The sequence below is a fragment of the Muntiacus reevesi genome, chromosome 8 (genome assembly GCF_963930625.1).
Source record: "Muntiacus reevesi chromosome 8, mMunRee1.1, whole genome shotgun sequence".
NCBI classification, from domain to species: Eukaryota; Metazoa; Chordata; class Mammalia; order Artiodactyla; family Cervidae; genus Muntiacus; species Muntiacus reevesi.
In genome coordinates this window covers 12,433,410-12,450,813 of record NC_089256.1, presented here as the reverse complement: position 1 = coordinate 12,450,813, position 17,404 = coordinate 12,433,410, and the positions used below count along the sequence as shown (strand labels likewise).

The window sequence follows — 17,404 nt, the reverse complement described above, 5'->3', positions numbered from 1 at the left end:
GGGGTGGTGGTGAAATGAATTGGGAGATTGGGATTGATAAATACAATTTATTGATACTATGTATAAAATAGATAACTAATGAGAAACTACTGTATAGCACAGGGAAAGCTCCACAGTGACTAAATGGGAAGGAAAACCAAGCAAGAGGAGATATATGTATGTATGTATATATGTACATAAATACATATGTATAGCTGATTCATATTGCTGTATGGTAGAAACTAATACAACGTTGTAAAACAACTATACTCCGATAATTTCTTTTTAAACATACAGGTATGCCTGTGTTCATAGCAGCACTATTTACAATAACCAAGTTATGGAAAAGACCTAAATGTCCATTGACAGATGGATGAAGAAAATATGGTAGATATATACAATGGAATATTTTGCATGGGTGACCCTCTTAACAGTGAACTCCAGGTCGCAACACAGTAACTCTCAGTTCAAACTACACCAGGGTTTCTGAAGACAACAGCTTCTCCACCAAAGCAGGTCGTAAATAAATTTTGAATGGAACCTAGTATCACCCTGAAGGGATTCTAACTCCACACTGTTGGGGTAGTTCACCAAAATGACTTCAGATTAGACTAACCTTACACAGCACATTTTTAAAAAGACACATTTATTCAGCATTATGACCAGACTACTACATTTAGCAATTGACAACATGGGTGCAAAAGAAAAGAAATCTACCTTAAAATCCTTTGTTGGAATGCTTTACACTTTGCACAGAACAGAAACTAAAACAAACTGTTATACAATTAGTTACAAATACAATCCTTGAGTTTTTTGCCCATACACATGAGTATTGTCTAAAACATGTTTTCCTTATAGCAGCTAGGTCTTGTCACCACTGTACTTGCCTAAAAGTTCATAAATCAGTTGTAACCTGTAGCCTCCCTGTCACTTCTCTGGCTTTCCTCTCCTGCTAAGCTTTGTTTCCTGGGAGTAATTAAAACTTTCTGTCACTGCCATAGTTACTTGTGGTTTGACAAAATATTGGCCTCCCACCACCATTGGGGCCAGGACTTTTGTCTCCAAAGTTTTCTCCTTTCATGGGTCCAAAATCTGAAGATCAATTGTCATAATTGCCAAGATCACTGTAGCTTCCACCACCTCCAAAATTGCTTAAATCATTACCAAGCCCATTATAGCCATCCCCATTGTCACCATATCCACAACCACCACCACAGCTCCCACCAAAGCCGCCTCGACCACTGAAGCTTCCTCCACAACCAAGGTCGTCATTTCCAACAAAACCACCTCCATGACCGCCACCAAAGTTTCCAGAACCACATTGACCTCTGGCTGAATGAAACACTAGCCATCTCTTGCTAAGATAGGGCTTCTTTTACTTCACAGTTGTGGCCATTCACAGTGTGGTATTTCTGAATGACAATCTTGTCTACGGAGTCAGGGTCATCAAAGGTTACCAAGCCTCTCTTTTTGCCACTGCCTTGGTCAGCTGTGATTTCAATAGTCTCAATTTTCCCATACTATTTAAAATAATCTTTTACGTGATGTTCTTCAGTGCCTTCTTTAATGCCACCAACAAAAATCTTTTTCCCAGTTAAGTGGGCACCAGATCTTTGACAATCTTCTCTTGACATGGCCTACTTTGGTTCCAAAAACTCTTGCATCCAACTTGTGTGGCCTTGCATTCATGGCTGCATCCACCTCCTTCACAGCGGCCTACCTGACAAACTGGAAGCTTCTGGAGCACTTGGGGTTTGGATCCCTCATTCCTACACAGTCTGTGAGCATCCCCTGTTGTTGAAAATGGCTCCTCAGACTCTCATCGGTTGTTTCAAAGCTCAGTCCTCTGATGAAGAGCGTCCACAGCTCTTTGGGAGACTCAGATTTAGACATGACATCAGTGGAAGGGGGTACACTTCAACGATGATTATTCTGCACCATCCATGAGCAGAGAAGAAGAGCAATAAATTTTTTAAAATATCAAGATTTATGGAAATTGTCTGGTGGTCCAGTGGTTAGGATTTGATGCTTTCACTGCTACGGACCAGGGTTCCATCCCTGGTGGGGAAACTAAGATCCACCAAGCCTTGTGGCAAAACTGAAAATAAATCAAGATTTCTACCTCATATTTTTAAAAATAGAGGATCTTTCAGCACTGGATTTGAATTTCCTTAAGGTCTCTGAAGCTGAATGAACATCTACTCTCCCTATACAGCATTCTCTTTAGACATGATCTCCACAGATTTTTTTTTTCTTCACATGTTTTACTTATGGAGAGTGAGCCACAAGCAAATGTGGTAATAGGGCACTAAATGATAATGAAGACAGAATTGATTGAGGGAAAAACAGACAGCTCTGCATACTGTTGGTGCCCTTTGTTTTGTACACAACTTGAAGGCTAAAGCAAGTGCTTGATCTTTGAGATAGCAAGTTGTCTCACGTATTTCAAGGTTTGTGGTGGTGTGCCAGGTATTTGGGGCTTTCCTGGTGGCTCAGTTGGTAAAGAATCTGCCTGCAATGCAGGAGGCCCGGGTTGGATCCCTGGGTCAGGAAGATCCCCTGGAGAAGGAAATGGCAACCCATTCCAGTATTCTTACCTGGAGAATTCCCGTACAGAGGAGCATTTGAGTTAACGAAAATCTGAGTGCTCCTGAAACGGGTTGTTACTGTGTGCCGCCCTGTGTGGACATGCAAACCAATTCTTAGCTGTTTAGCCCAGAGTGCTACAAGTATTGGGCTTTGTGTCTAATCCTAAGAGTGAAGTTGTGGTGGCACTGATGGGGGGAACATGTATTTTCACAATGGTAATCAGGAACTCTAGCAACTTTTTCAGGCTTTCAGGAATTTGAATAATTTCCTGGGATCAGAAAAGAGGCCTTTAAATAAAGACTGTATGTATATGGGAACTCAGAACAAAAGTATATTTAAAAAATCTTTTCTGGCACCTCTTTCTGTAGGAACAACAAGACATTTCACTGTATTTTTTTAGTTGAAAGAATATTTCAGCTGCCATGCTTCTCATGTCAACATTATGTCATTTTCAAAAGAAACACAATTCTAATATTAAAAAATTGAAAAGTAAATGTAAATCTTAACTGAAGTTTCTTTGAGAAGAACTTGTAGTGGACATGTTCTATGTTCCACCTGCCTATCACTTTACAGTTTTTTTCCTGATAATATAACCTTGATTTTCCTTTGGAGAATGATTCATCCCCCATTCTTTGTCCCCTGGACTAAAGCATATGGTTGCGTATATAATCCAGAGTTTACTAAAGAGAATAAGATTTTATTGGAACCACTAGGAAATATGTACTTTGTTTCTACTGGAATGATTAGCTAGAAGGATGATATAGGTTCACACTGGGGAAAGGTGAGGAGGTGGGGAAAAATCACTGTGTGGGAATAAACAGTTTGAAGGCAACAGAGAGGGAAGGACCATATTTGATAACATTGTTTGCACCCTGGATCCAGCCATACCTGCAGCTATCTATTTATAAACTTTTTTCTGTTAAATCAGTTTGCATTTTTGACACTTGCCAGAAAAAGTTCTCAATATTATAGCACAAAAGAAGAACTCTACTTAATACACATAACAAAATATCTAAAAATCCTTTCCCCTGTTTCTCTGTATCTCTCAGTATCATTCAGAATGGCAGCTGCACTAAGTTCCTAGTTTTACTGTCTCAAACCTCCCAGAAACCTCTCTTAAACTCAGATTACTCTCTATCTTCCTCTTTCTCACTCTGATTCTCAAAAATTTTCAGGTTCTCTTCTTCCCCCACTTCCTTCAAGAGAAACATAAACTGTAGCTGAGTTTTGTGCATCAGTCTAGCCTTCTGAGGCTCCTTTAGCTTCTATACCTCTACTCCTTACCTAGATCAGCACAGTTATTGCCCAGGCTGCTTTCTGAACAACGAAGGATCCTTTCTTTTCAAATTGATGAAAGGCCAAAAATACATGTTAAATTTTCTGTTCTGGCCTCATTTGTATTCAGTACAAATAGTGTACATTAATTCTGTTTGCCAATAGCTACTCCTGGGGTTACCTTTCAGTAAATTTTGTCAAGATAGTGCCTCAGCATTGTGTTGTCTGTATGATTTGTTTAAGAGGGTGGGGTGGGGTGAGGAAAAATTAAGCTAGTTAAACCAGTTTGATAGTCCTTACAAGTCAGAGAAATGGTCAGGAAACCCAGCTAACATGAGTGCTGTGGGCAATTGCTTCTCACTATTGCCTTTCATTTCTCCCTCTTTGGGAACATTCTTTGGGGTTTCTACAGAAACAGCTGGAGACTCTCATTGACAATTGCCTCACTCAGCAGCTCCTTCATAAACACATTTTTTCAGACACTGTGCCCAAGACTCTTTAAGTGTTCCAAGGAGTTTGACTCATTCAAAGGCAGCCCAGCTGCAGTTGCAAGGGAGCTCTTGCTCCATAAAGGTCTAGATTGTCTCTACATTAAGAGGCATCCAAAAGTTCCACTATGCTGTACACTCAGATGACCCCCGGCCCTTTTGTGAACACACTGATTGTGAGTAGTCTGAACCACATTCTTGGGTCTACTCAAACTGTCTTTGATGACCTCAGGCTGGGGAACCCAGTGGGGAGACCACCATGATGGCTGCCCAGAGCCTGAGAACTGTCAGGATGAGTCTGGGAGAGATCTCACCTTGTAAAAGTCCCATCTTTCTTTGACACCTTTTTTTTTTTTTTTTTTTTTTCAGGCCTTTAGGACTTTATTTTTTTTTTTTTTAAATATTATTTTATTAGTTGGAGGCCAATCACTTTACAACATTTCAGTGGGTTTTGTCATACATTGACATGAATCAGCCATACAGTTACACGTATTCCCCATCCCGATCCCCCCTCCCACCTCCCTCTCCACCCGACTCCTCAGGGTCCTCCCAGTGCACCAGGCCCGAGCACCTGACTCATGTATCCCACCTGGGCTGGTGGTCCGTTTCACCATAGATAATATACATGCTGTTCTTTCAAAACATCCCACCCTCACGTTCTCCCCCAGAGTTCAAAAGTCTGTTCTGTACTTCTGTGTCACTTTTTCTGTTTTGCATATAGGGTTATCGCCACCATCTATCTAAATTCCGTATATATGTGTTAGTATACTGTAATGTTCTTTATCTTTCTGGCTTACTTCACTCTGTATAATGGGCTCCAGTTTCATCCATCTCATTAGAACTGATTCAAATGAATTCTTTTTAACGGCTGAGTAATATTCCATGGACACCTTTTTTTTTTAAATGAATCTTCCCAGCCACAGTAAAGTCAAAGTCTGTTATAGTATCTTGGAATGGTTAAAAAAAAAGGTGGGAGGATAACGATGGCATGGCACATCAGGGGATAGTTGAGAATTTAACGAAGGGACTATTTAAAAAGATGTGGGCAGGGTTAAAGGAAACCTCCGGGAGCCATAGGCTTCCCAGGTGGCTCAATGGTAAAGAATCCACTTGCCAATGCAGAAGACCTGGGTTCCATCCCTGGGTTGAGAAGATCCCCTGGAGGAGGGCACTGCAATCCATTCTAACATTCTTGCCTGGAGAATCTCATGGATAGAGAAGCCTGGTGGGTATAGTCCATAGTGTCACAAAGAGTCAGACACCACAGATCCACTGAGCATGCACGTACTGGGAACCATAACTAGCCCCAGGTCTGTAGGGGGAGAGGCAGCAGGTGGTAAACAGAACTAAGAGAACTGTAGGAGAATGCCATAGCATTGGAGAAATGGTGGTCAGATAAAGAATGCAGCCACAGCTAACAGACTGGCCCTCTGATGCTGCAAGGGGGAGGTCCTGAATAATATTCTGCCTTGTGATCCATTGGTGGCTCAGCAGTAAAGACTCTGTCTGCAGAACAGGAGCCATAGGAGACCCGAGTTCAATCCCTGGGTCAGGAAGATCCCCTGGAGAAGGAAATGGCAACCCATTCAAGTATTCTCTCCTGGAGAATCCGCATGGTCAGAGGAGCCTGGCAGGCTGCAGTCCATAGGGTCACAAAGAGTGGGACACGACTGAAGCCACTTAGCGTGCAAGCACTGTGATCCATCTCCTGCAGGTGCCTTCCATTGGTCAACACCAGGCAAAAAGCCAGAGGACAATTGATGTCATCCGTAAAAGTCAGCCCTGAGTCACAGAGCTGGGTGCTGAGTGGGTCTGGAAGGACACGGGGAAAACTTACAGTCACTTCCTATCTTTTCCCGCAGCTGGCACCTTGGTTCAGGCATCACCCTTTCTTGTCTGGCCTGTGATGCTGGCCTTCTTGCCCGTCGTCTTGACCCATCTAGTCCATTGCTTTGATGATCAGGCCTGTTTCCAAGAAGCTGTATTCATTCAGCACAGTATTGGGGTGTATAGACCTCAGTTCAGGAGCCAGCCCTGGAGCGTCAAGACCCTCCCCCCAGAAACCTTATGGGTAAAACTTCCCGTGGAGTCCGGGATGCCCGAAGACCTTTTCGGACCATGATTTACTGATACTAGAACATATTTTAAATATCAAGGAATCGACTTGCGGCTTTAAACACAAACAAAAGGGTCGAAATGGATTGAGGCTGCCTCCCTGCCCCCTTGCAGAAAACCAAGTCACTCGGGCTGGCTGGCGATTGCTTCAAATCTGGTCTCTCCAAGGGCGTGTTTCTGAGGGCGTAGGCTCTGGCGGCCCGGGAAGGCAGCCTCCCGGCTCCTGGGCCCGCCCACCGCGCGGGCAGGGGAAGTCCCTCAGCGCTGGCACGAATGCCCGGCGCCCCGAGTCGTCTTCCACCGGGGCACCTGCGGGTGGGGGACAGGGGGAGCCGCAGAGAGCGCAGGCGCAGTGTCCGCGCGGGCGACGCCCCTCTCCCCGCCCAGTCCCGCGGCCTCCGCCGCCCGGGTCGCGGTTTTCGCGGCCTCCGCGGGCTCAGAGCCTGGACTAGGCGCGCGGCAGCGGGCAGCCCCGGCCGGAGCACCTGTTCGCGCCTTCCTCGCCGCGACACGCAGGTAACCCGGCCCCGGCCGCCGGTCAGCACAGCAGACTGGGGTCTTGACCCTGCCTGCCGGGCCGCCCCCACCCATAAGGAGTGAGGGCGCACCCCGAAGCCCACACACTCACTTTCAGCCGAGGCACCAAAGAGGCCGACTCCCTCCTTGGGGCTTGGGCCGGACGCGGGTGAAGCGCCCCGCCCCCTTCACACCCTTTCTGCGGGGCTCTGCTCGACGCCTGAGGGTCCGCGGGGCCCCACTTCCCAGCACTGCTCCCTTGGAAAACCTGGACACGGGCTCGGTAGGGTCAGCCTCAGCTGTGGCCTCTGCGCCCCCGCTTCCTGCCACCGTGGCGTGTATGTGTGCTTCTCTGATAAAGGCCAGGGGCTCTAGCTTTCCTCACGCCCAGGAGCCCACCCAAACCAGGGTGAGTCCCTGCGGCGCCGTGGCATCAGTTTCAAACTTTTTAAGAATGCTGGGTGGTTTCAGAAATAAGGCCAAGAATGAGTATTTTCCTTTACTCTGTTGCCGACTCTTGGACGCCTGTCTGCATGGTTTGAGATTTTTCGCGGAGAATAAACGGTATAGCGCGATCTTTCCCCAGTGAAAGGCAAGGGCAAGGAGTAGTGGAGGAAGGGCCAGGCCGCGGCCGAGTGTGGTGGCTAGAGGCGCAGGGCAAGTCCGTGCAGCCTCCCCCACCTCCGAGGAGGAAAGTACCACCCGCTCCTGACCCGCCTTTGGGCCGTAGGGTTTGTGCGCCACGTGCGCCCGTGTGGCCTCTTCGGAGAGAGGAGGATGCAGGGGTCGCGCGGGCCAGCAGGAAGGACGAGTAGGGGGACTGCGCAGACTCGCATCTCTGTCCAGGCTTTTGCCGGGCTTGGCCGCGGGAGCGGGATGAAAAGCTGGCGACTGAGTGACAATCGAGGGCCCAGAGACAGTGACGCACTGGGAGAAGCCTGGGAGCGCTTGGGGAAGGGGAGGTGTCGGCTGGCTTGAGGCTCTAAAGGACCGGATTGGGGTTGCCCGTGTCCGTGGTGCTGAAGTACCTCCCGCGCCTTCCTCGTCGGCTTAGTTCCCTGGAGGCGGCCTGCCTCGCGGCTCTACCCTGAACCTTTGCCAGAAATAGCCGGCCTCCAAGGCAGGTGGCCAGAGTGGCGCCCGCTCGACAGTGAAACCCTTTTCAGATGAGTTGATGCTTCTTTCCTGACGATAACCTGAAGGCAAATGTGGCTCGTCCTGGGGGTGCAGATAAAGCATAAGCCTAACAGGCTTGATTTACCTACATGGGAGGGCACAGCGTGAGCATAAACAAGAACTCTCACATATGCAAATACATAGCATATGTAGGATGCATGTGTGAATATATACACACAAACATTACACACATGTAAATACACTCACTGGTTTTCAGCGCCATTACACACTACAAATTACACATGTTTTCCATAACTTTTTTATAATCCATCTTTATTTTTGACACCTTTAGTATTTCTGAACTCTGCAGAACCATTAATTTTCATAATTATCTGTTCCCAAGTCACAGAACCTGTGAATTAAAGTGTTTGATATTTGGCTGAGCAAGAAAGTATTTACACATATTTTAAAATTAGTTATTTATTTATTCTTACAAGGACCTACTGTATAGTATGGTGCTTCCCTGGTGGCTCAGTGGTAAAGAATCCACCTTCCAATGCAGGAGACGCAGGTTTGGTCCCTGGGTCAGGAAGATGCCCTAGAGATGGAAATGGAAACCCACTCCAGTATTCTTGCCTGGAGAATCCCATGGACAGAGGAGCCTGGCAGGCTACAGTCCATGGGGTCACAAAGGGTCGGACATGACTTAGTGATTGAGCACATTGAGCACGTATGGAAATCTGCTCAATGTTATGTGGCAGCCTGGATGGGACAGGAATTTAGGGGAGAATGGATACATGTGTATGTATGGCTTCCTCCCTTTGCTGTTCTCCTGAAACTATCACAACATTGTTAATCAATTATACCCCCAAAACAAGATAAAAAGTTTAAAGTATAAGAAAATACACATATTTTTGGATGATTCATATCAATGTATGACAAAACCCACTGAAAAATTAAAAAAAAATTTAAAAAAAAGAAAAAAAAGAAAATACACATATTTTAATTACAGAACAAATATAGCCTATATAGGTAAAATTGATATTAATACAAAAAAGATGTTCCTAAATGAAGTTTAAACAAAAAGAATTAATGATAAATTTAATAGGAAACAATAGCTAGCCAACAATCTTATGGAAAGTTATAACCTGAAGAAAATAATGACTAAGATGTATCATAATGCTGATAATCTCAATTATACTGGTGGGATACGCTTTGTGAACTCTGTAAAGACTACATATATGCTCTTCAAAATGTTGAATAGCTGTGTTTTTTCTATAATAAAATGTAGGCTCATTGTTAAGAAATTTGGATAATAGGACAATACATAAAACCAGAGAAAAACATTGTAAATAGATTTTTAAATAATTGAATTATAGTTGACTTACAATATTGTGTGAGTGCAGCAAGTGATTCAGTTATACATATATGCATTAAATTATTTTTTTCTGATTCTTTTCCATTATAGTTTATTATATGATATTGAGTGCAGTTCCCTGTACTATACAGTAAATCTTTGTTACTTACCTATTTTATATTTGGTAGTGTGCATCTGTTAATCACATATTCCGACTTAGGCCACCCTTTCCCTTTGGTAACGATGTTTGTTTCCTATGTCTGTGAATCTGTTTCTGTTTTGTAAATAAGTTCATTTGTATTATTTTTCAGATTCCACATATAAGTGATGTAATATTTGTCTTTCTCTGACTTCACTTAGTATGTTAATCTGTCAGTCCATTCATATTGCTGCAAATGACATTATTTCATTATTTTTATGACTGAGTAATATTCCATTGTATATATGTACCACATCTTCTTTATGCATTCATCTGTTGATAGACACTTAGGTTGCTTCAGTGTGTTGGGTATTGTAAACGGTGCCTCTATGAACATTGGGGTACATGTATCTTTTTGAATTAGAGCTTTCATCTTTTTTGGATGCATGTCCAGGAGTTAGATTCCTGGATCTTTATGGTAATTCTATTTTTAGTTTTTTATGACACCTTTATACTCAGATTTTCTTTTAAATAAATCCACATGTATTTTAAATGAACCAGTATTCTGTTGGTTGCATTTTCACTGTATAATTTATCAGTAATGTCTTTCAAATCAATACATATAAAACTAGGTCATCATTATTAAGTGTTGTGTAATATTGTACTATGTAAGCAGAGCAATTTCTTTAAATAATCTCATAATAAAGAACATTTACTTATTTCTGATTTTTGCTGTTGTTATACCATTCAGCAAATAGTATCTTTGAGTAAATATTTGTGCACTTGATTATATCCTTGGAAAAAATTCCTAGAAGTGAAATGGATGGTTCAATGGATATGTACATTTTATTTTTGCTACATTTATTTATGTATTTCTTTAATTATTTCTTATCTCGTCCCTTGTCTGTTTTATTCTTTACTATGTTCTTAGCATCTACACAATGTCAGATATATTATGTGTATTCAAGAAATATTTGTTGCAAAAATGATATTTCTAGATTGTGCTACAGAAAAGATGTAGCAATATATACCAGTATAAAAACTGAATTAGAATGTCAGAATCCCCACACTATTACCAAAATAAGGTTTTTTGTCAATTGGGTAGGCAGTAGAGAGCATTTTTTTATATACTTACTGGTTATACTTATTTTTGTTTCGTGAGTTTCCAGCTCATAGCTCTATTTTTCGGTTGGTATGCTTATAGGCTTTTTCTTATTTGTGAAAATTCTTCAGATGATAAAGATTTGGTTGCATATGTCGCAACTTTTTTCCTGACTTTTTTTTAATTTTTAAACTTTAAGATATTTTCTACTGTATAGAAAATTTCACATTTTATATAGTCAAATCTATCTTTTTACCCTTTATAATATCTGACATTTACATTTGGTTGTTCATCCTTCTATAATAAAGATAATCTACTATGTTTCATGATATTATAAAAAGATTACATTTTAAATTCTAGGTTTATACTCCCATTTTCCTTTTTAATTTCATTTCATTACTAGATGTAAACTTCTATTGAAGATGGCTTTGTGAGAAGTAATTGCTTATTTTAACCCACATGTAAATAGGCTTGTCTTCTATGAGGAGTAACACATTACTCAGTTTGAACCTTTTAATACTTATTCAGTTTCTAAATACTTAATGTTCAAAAAGATACATGCACCCCCATATTCTTTGCAACAATATTTACAATAGCCAGGACAAGGAAGTAACCTAGATGTCCATCAACAGATGAATGGATAAAAAAGTTATGGCATATGTACACAATGGAATATTACTCAGCCATAAAAAGGAACGAAATTGTGCCATTTGCAGAGATGAGGATGGACCTAGAGACTGTCATACAGAGTGAAGTAAGTTAGAAAGAGAAAAACAAATATCATATAGTGTCACTTATATGTGGAATCTAGAATAATGGTACAGATGAACTTATCTGTAAAGCAGAAATAGAGGCACCAATGTAGAGAATAAATGTATGGATATCAAGGAGGTGAGGAGGTGGAATGAATTGGAAGATTGGGATTGACATATCTACACAATTATGTGTAAAACAGATAACTAATGAGAACCTACTGTATAGCAAAAGGAACTGTATACTCAGTGCTCTGTGGTGGCCTAAATAGAAAGAAAATCCAAAAGAGAGGAAATATGTGTATATGTATAACTGATTCACTTTGCTGAACAGCAGAAACTAACAACATTGTAAAGCAACTATACTCCAATAAAAATTAATTAAAAAATACTTAATGAAAGTGTTTTTATTTAAATGCCATTTAGTCTGTCATATTTTTAAACTGTTACTATCCAATCTTTTAAAAAAGGAGCTATTCTTTATTTTTTGTAGATGAAAGAAAATATGATAATGAAGAAAATATGTATAAATACAAATATACCTGGAATATTGAGAAAGGAGTACATCAAGGCTGTATATTGTCACCTTGCTTACTGAATTAATATGCATTAATATGGATTAATATGCATATTAATTAATATGCATTAATATGGATGAAGCACAAGCTGGAATCAAGATTGCTAGGAGAAATATCAATAACCTCAGATATGCAGATTATATACCACCCTTATGGCAGAAAGTGAAGAGGAACTAAACAGCCTCTTGATGAAAGTGAAAGAGAAGACTGAAAAAGCTGGCTTAAAACTCAACATTCAGAAAACTAAAATCATGGCATCTGGTTCCATCACTTCATGGCAAATAGATGGGGAAACAATGGAAACAGTGACATATTGTTTTTTTGGGCTCCAAATCACTGCAGATGGTGACTGCAGCCATGAAATTAAAAGATGCTTACTCCTTGGAAGAAAAGTTATGACCAATGTAGATGGCACATTAAAAAGCAGAGACATTACTTTGCTGACAAAGATCCATCTAGTCAAAGCTATGGTTTTTCCAGTAGTCATGTATGGATGTAAGAGTTGGACTATAAAGAAAGCTGAGCACTGAAGAATTGTACTGTGGTATGGAGAAGACTCTTGGGAGTCCCTTGGACTGCAAGAAGATCAAACCAGTCAATCCTAAAGGAAATCAGTCCTGAATATTCATTGGAAGGACTGATGCTGAAGCTGAAGCTCCAATATTTGGCTACCTGATGCAAAGAACTGACTCACTGGAAAAGCCCCTGATGCTGGGAAAGATTGAAGGCAGGAAGAGGAGGGGTGACAGAGGATGAGATGATTGGATGGTATCACTGACTCAATGGACATGAGTTTGAGCAAGCTCTGGGAGTTGGTGATGGACAGGGAAGCCTAGAGTGCTGCAGTCCATGGGGTCGCAAAGAGTTAGAAATGACTGAGGGACTGAACTGAACTGAATATGCCATAATCAAATAAAAGCTTAATTGGAGCTTATAAAATTAATTTTCACAATGTTTTAATTCAAATGGATGGCTGAATTCCCCAGTAACTTTTTAAAACTGAAGTATAGTTGATTTACAAGTTGTGCCAGTCTCTGCTGTATAGCAAAGTGACTCAGTTATACACATGCATACATTCTGTTTAAAAATAGTCTTTTCCTTCATGGTTTATCACAGGATATTGAATATTGTATATCCCCATGATATACATTAGGACTTTTTTGTTTATCCCTAGTGACTTTTAAGTTGGACAGTACTGCTATCCCCACTTCAGTTCTTTTAGTGATCATAGCAATCGTTGGCCTATCTGACTGAAGCGACTTAGCAGCAGCAGCAGCAGCTATAGCAATCTGACAGTCTGTGCTAGTCTTCATGAGGACTAGATCATTCCCAATTAGTGGGTGCTTGAGGAGTCTTTCACCTCCTGGTGAACTGAGTAGCAATATAATTTTCCAGTTTGAGGTTGGAATTTGTTGATAGGGAAAATGATGATGGTATTAATCGTATTCTAACCAAACTCTCTTTTTTGAGCACTTTCGAATGTTTCATTGGTGATGAGTGACTTGTCTCATTTTCCTTGTGGAGGCCACTTTGCCTCTGCAAGGAAATATGGATGATATTCTTAAACACTCTGGTAGGTCACAGTTCCAGGATGTTATGTGCCGCTGCTCTTTCTCATTCCATGTTTCTCTGGCATTATTTTTATTATAAAAACAAGCACAGTAACCTTTTTATCACCACACTTGTTTTCCTTTTGCCTTTCTGTCCTTAACAGTTGATTCTCTATGTAACCAAAATATTGTTTAAAAGTCAATGTGTGCTGATCACTGGCTTGGGTATTGGAAGGAGAATGACACCCACTCCAGTGCCTCTCCCTTCTCACTTTTCATCCATCTACCTTCTAGTCTAGACACAGGAAATCCCCGTCTACTTAGGGAAATGTCAGAGCTGAGCTGAGATCATTGAGTTTTTTCCTTCTGTGGGCCAAAATTGTACTTTGCCCTATAAATGTTTATATATATATATATATATATATATATATATATATATGCCTAAACATTTTGGCCCTTTATGAGCTTCCCTGATAGCTCAGTTGGTAAAGACTCCACCTGTAATACAGGAGACCCCAGTTTGATTCCGGGGTTGGGAAGATCCGCTGGAGAAAGGATTGGCTACCCACTCCAGTATTCTTGGGCTTCCCTGGTGGCTCAGCTAGTAAAGAATCCACCTGCAATGTGGGAGACCTGGGTTCGATCCCTGGGTTGGGAAGATCCCCTGGAGAAGGGAAAGGCTACCCACTCCAGTATTCTGGTCTACAGAATTCCATGGACTACAGTCCATGGGGACACAAAGAGTCAGAAACAACTGAGTGACTTTCACTTTCACTATATAACATTATACATGTTAAATACTTACTACTCTGATTTCTCTTATAGTCACTGCTGTAGTTGAATTATATATGATCAGTGGGCATATGTAATAATTTGTGTGCACTTAACACTATTTCATGTATTGAATTTTATATTAATTCAATCCACATGTGTGTCATCATTACTTAGGTTCATTTAGTCATCTCCTGACTTCTCAAAATCACTTTTCTCTTTCCTTTTCTTAAGCCCCCCCCCTCCCCCCGAGTATCAGCAACTTTATTGAGCCCTGACTTTTACTTTAAAAACTTGAAGTAAAGTAAAGCTATTAGGTAATCTGATTTCCCATTTATTTTGCCTCTGGGCTCTGTGTAACTCTGGCTGAGCCATTGTTCTAAATAGGCGTGAGGGACTTCCCTGGTGGTCCAGTGGTTCAGAATTCACCTGCCAATGCAGGGAACACAGGTTCCATCCCTGGTCCATGAAGGTCCCACATGCCTAGGGGCAATTAATCCCATGTGCCACAACTATTGAGGCCTTGTGTCCCTGTTGCTCTGCAACAAGAGAAGCCACCACAATGAGAAGCAGCGCACCACAACTGGATAGTAGCCCCTGCCTGCTGCAACTACAGAAAGCCCACAGGCTGCAACAAAGACCCAGTGGAGCCAAAAATAAATAAAATTTAAAAAATAATAAATGGGAGTGAGTGAGGATCCCAAAGATGAATGAGCCTGCTGAGGGTGGGATGAACTGAAGCCAGATACTCACAATTACTTCTTGGATGATTCCCTTAATTTAGAGCTGAGATAGAAGATAGTGTTAGATTGCAGAATTGTGGCAACCAAAGCTCTGCAAAACAAATGAGACCCAGAATTAGAGGTCTCTGGTTAAACTGGTGGCTTTCTTCAAAGCAGGCAAGCTATACCATGCTCCCAGCATTTGTTGAGTCTGGCAATGCCTTAAGGTATGGGGATACCATGAAGAAGAGAAGGACATAATCTCTGTTCTTGGAGCAGTCACACTTTATCAGGAGTGAGTGTTACATACACAATTCACAGTGATACCTTATGCCAAGGATTGTAACAGAGTTCTGTAGAAAGTGTTCTTGAACCCAGAGGAGGAACAGGTTGTTCAGTGACAGATTTCTCCCAAGTAGTTCTCCAGGAAGGTTATGGGAATGTGGGTGGGAGTTTGCCAGATATTGTTTCATTGGGTAGTAACTAGTTGATGACTTCAAGTCAAACTGGAAGATGACAGTCTGAATTTGAAGACTGGCTCCCATAGCAGCTCTGTAACCTTGGGCAAGTCACTGAAGCTTCTTGATCTTCACTTGATTTGTTTTTAAAGAGGGACTAATATTAGTGCCTACCTTGTTGGGGTTGTTGTGGGATTTAGTAAAATAATACATGTAAAGCACTAGGTGCATAGTAGTCTAGTCAATTTATTTCTTGTCTATAAAGTTGCATGTAAATCAATCTGGACAAGTGTTTATTGATCACATTGTCACAGGTCAAAAGGATAAAAATATAAACCTTTTGTGTCTTCTGAATCAATGCATAATTCTCCCAATCTAGAAATTCTTCTCTTAATGTTGCCTCTCTTAATGTTTTTAAATCCCATGCTTACTGCTTTTTACCAATTCTCATGGTATCCCAAACCAAAACAGGTCTAGTCTGAAACCGTCATTACTTTTTCTTTGTTCTCTAGTACTCAGTGTTACAACAAATACATATTTAATTGTATAATTTCCTTCTTTTAACATACACAGCACTTTTGTTTATTTTTGGTACTTATTAGCATATTTCTTTTCTCCCAAATGGATGTGTAAGTTCTTTAAGAGAAAGCATATGTTTTCTTAATTTTGTCTCTTACAGTATCTTAGCACAGTGCCTTCCACACCATAGGCATTTAGTAAATATTGACTGAATGAAGGAAAAACCATAAGTGTGTGAGGATGCCAGAATAGCTAGTGTGATCTCAGGCTCCCCTCATAGAAACAGAATCTCCTGAATAGGAGAGATCATAAAAACTGGAGTGGTTAATATGGTGAGATGAAAACCATGATTATATGTGGAGTAATTGAAAAAAGAGAAGATTTTCAGTCTGGAGAAGAGAAAACTCATGATGGGAGACCTGAGATGGGGAGGGTAGAAAAGTTCCTGGTATTGAAATTTCCTGTGGAAAAGAAATAATTAGTGACCCCAGAGCTAATATGTAGGAACAGACTCTGGGAATTATAGATAGATTTTGACTGAATATTAAAAAACAATTTTCTAACAACCAGAATGATTCCCAGGTGACTGCCTTCAAAAGGAATAAGTAGGTTCAAACAGAAACTGTACTATTTGTTGCAGATGCTATAGAGGTCATAGTTACTATTAAAGGAATTGGAGTAGATGACCCCCAAAGACTTTTTCAACTCTCATGGTCATTAATTCTATGTGTATTATTATAATGTTGTATATGACTACCCTATAGTAAATATATACATGTTAATGTAAATATTATATATGGATAAAGACATATATATCTCTGTATGTACAGATCATATAATCACTAAATTAGTGAAAGATGAAAATGACTTTTCAAAAGTTTGATCTTGATTATTTAAAATATTTTACTAACATCTTTTTTTACTTGAGGACAACAGTTTATAAAATATTGTCCTACATGTACACTATGTGCTTAAACAAATAAAAAGTTTAATGATGGTGTTAGCATCTCAAATGCAAATAAATGTTCTCTCAATCTCAAAATTAACTCTGAAAAGAGAAAACAAATAAGTGAGCCAGAGTCAACTTGTTCTGATTCAGATGAGTTGTGGTGTAAAGTTCAGGTATTCCTTACTACTACCACCTTTATCGCTAACATTTATTTAACATCTACTGTGTACCTTGTTGTTGTTGTTTAGTTGCTAAATCGTGTCTGACTCTTTGCAACCCATGAACTGCAGCACACCAGGCTTCCTTGTCCTTCTTTATCTCTCGGAGTTTGCTCAAACTCATGTCCATTGAGTCATCGATGCCATCCAAAAATCTCCTCTGTTTTTCCCTTCTTCTCTTGCCCTCAATCTTTCCCAGCATCAGGGTCTT

The 17,404-nt window shown here is 40.8% G+C and overlaps 1 protein-coding gene and 1 pseudogene across 2 annotated transcripts in view; one reads left to right on the top strand and one right to left on the bottom strand.

Annotated features, from left to right (window-relative positions):
* Positions 1-906: 906 nt before the first annotated feature.
* Positions 907-1,872, bottom strand: LOC136173585 (heterogeneous nuclear ribonucleoprotein A1-like; annotated as a pseudogene).
* A 4,884-nt stretch (positions 1,873-6,756) lies between these two features.
* The window catches only part of SLC35G2 (solute carrier family 35 member G2), a 39,537-nt gene continuing 28,889 nt past the window's right edge, over positions 6,757-17,404 (top strand). Inside the window, exon 1 of one of the 2 annotated variants that reach the window (XM_065942990.1) lies at positions 6,757-6,962. The gene's annotated coding sequence lies outside the window, so the exon portion shown is untranslated. Of the gene's footprint in view, positions 6,963-7,286; positions 7,372-17,404 lie in introns of those variants that run through there. The other variant, XM_065942991.1, reaches the window with a different exon arrangement.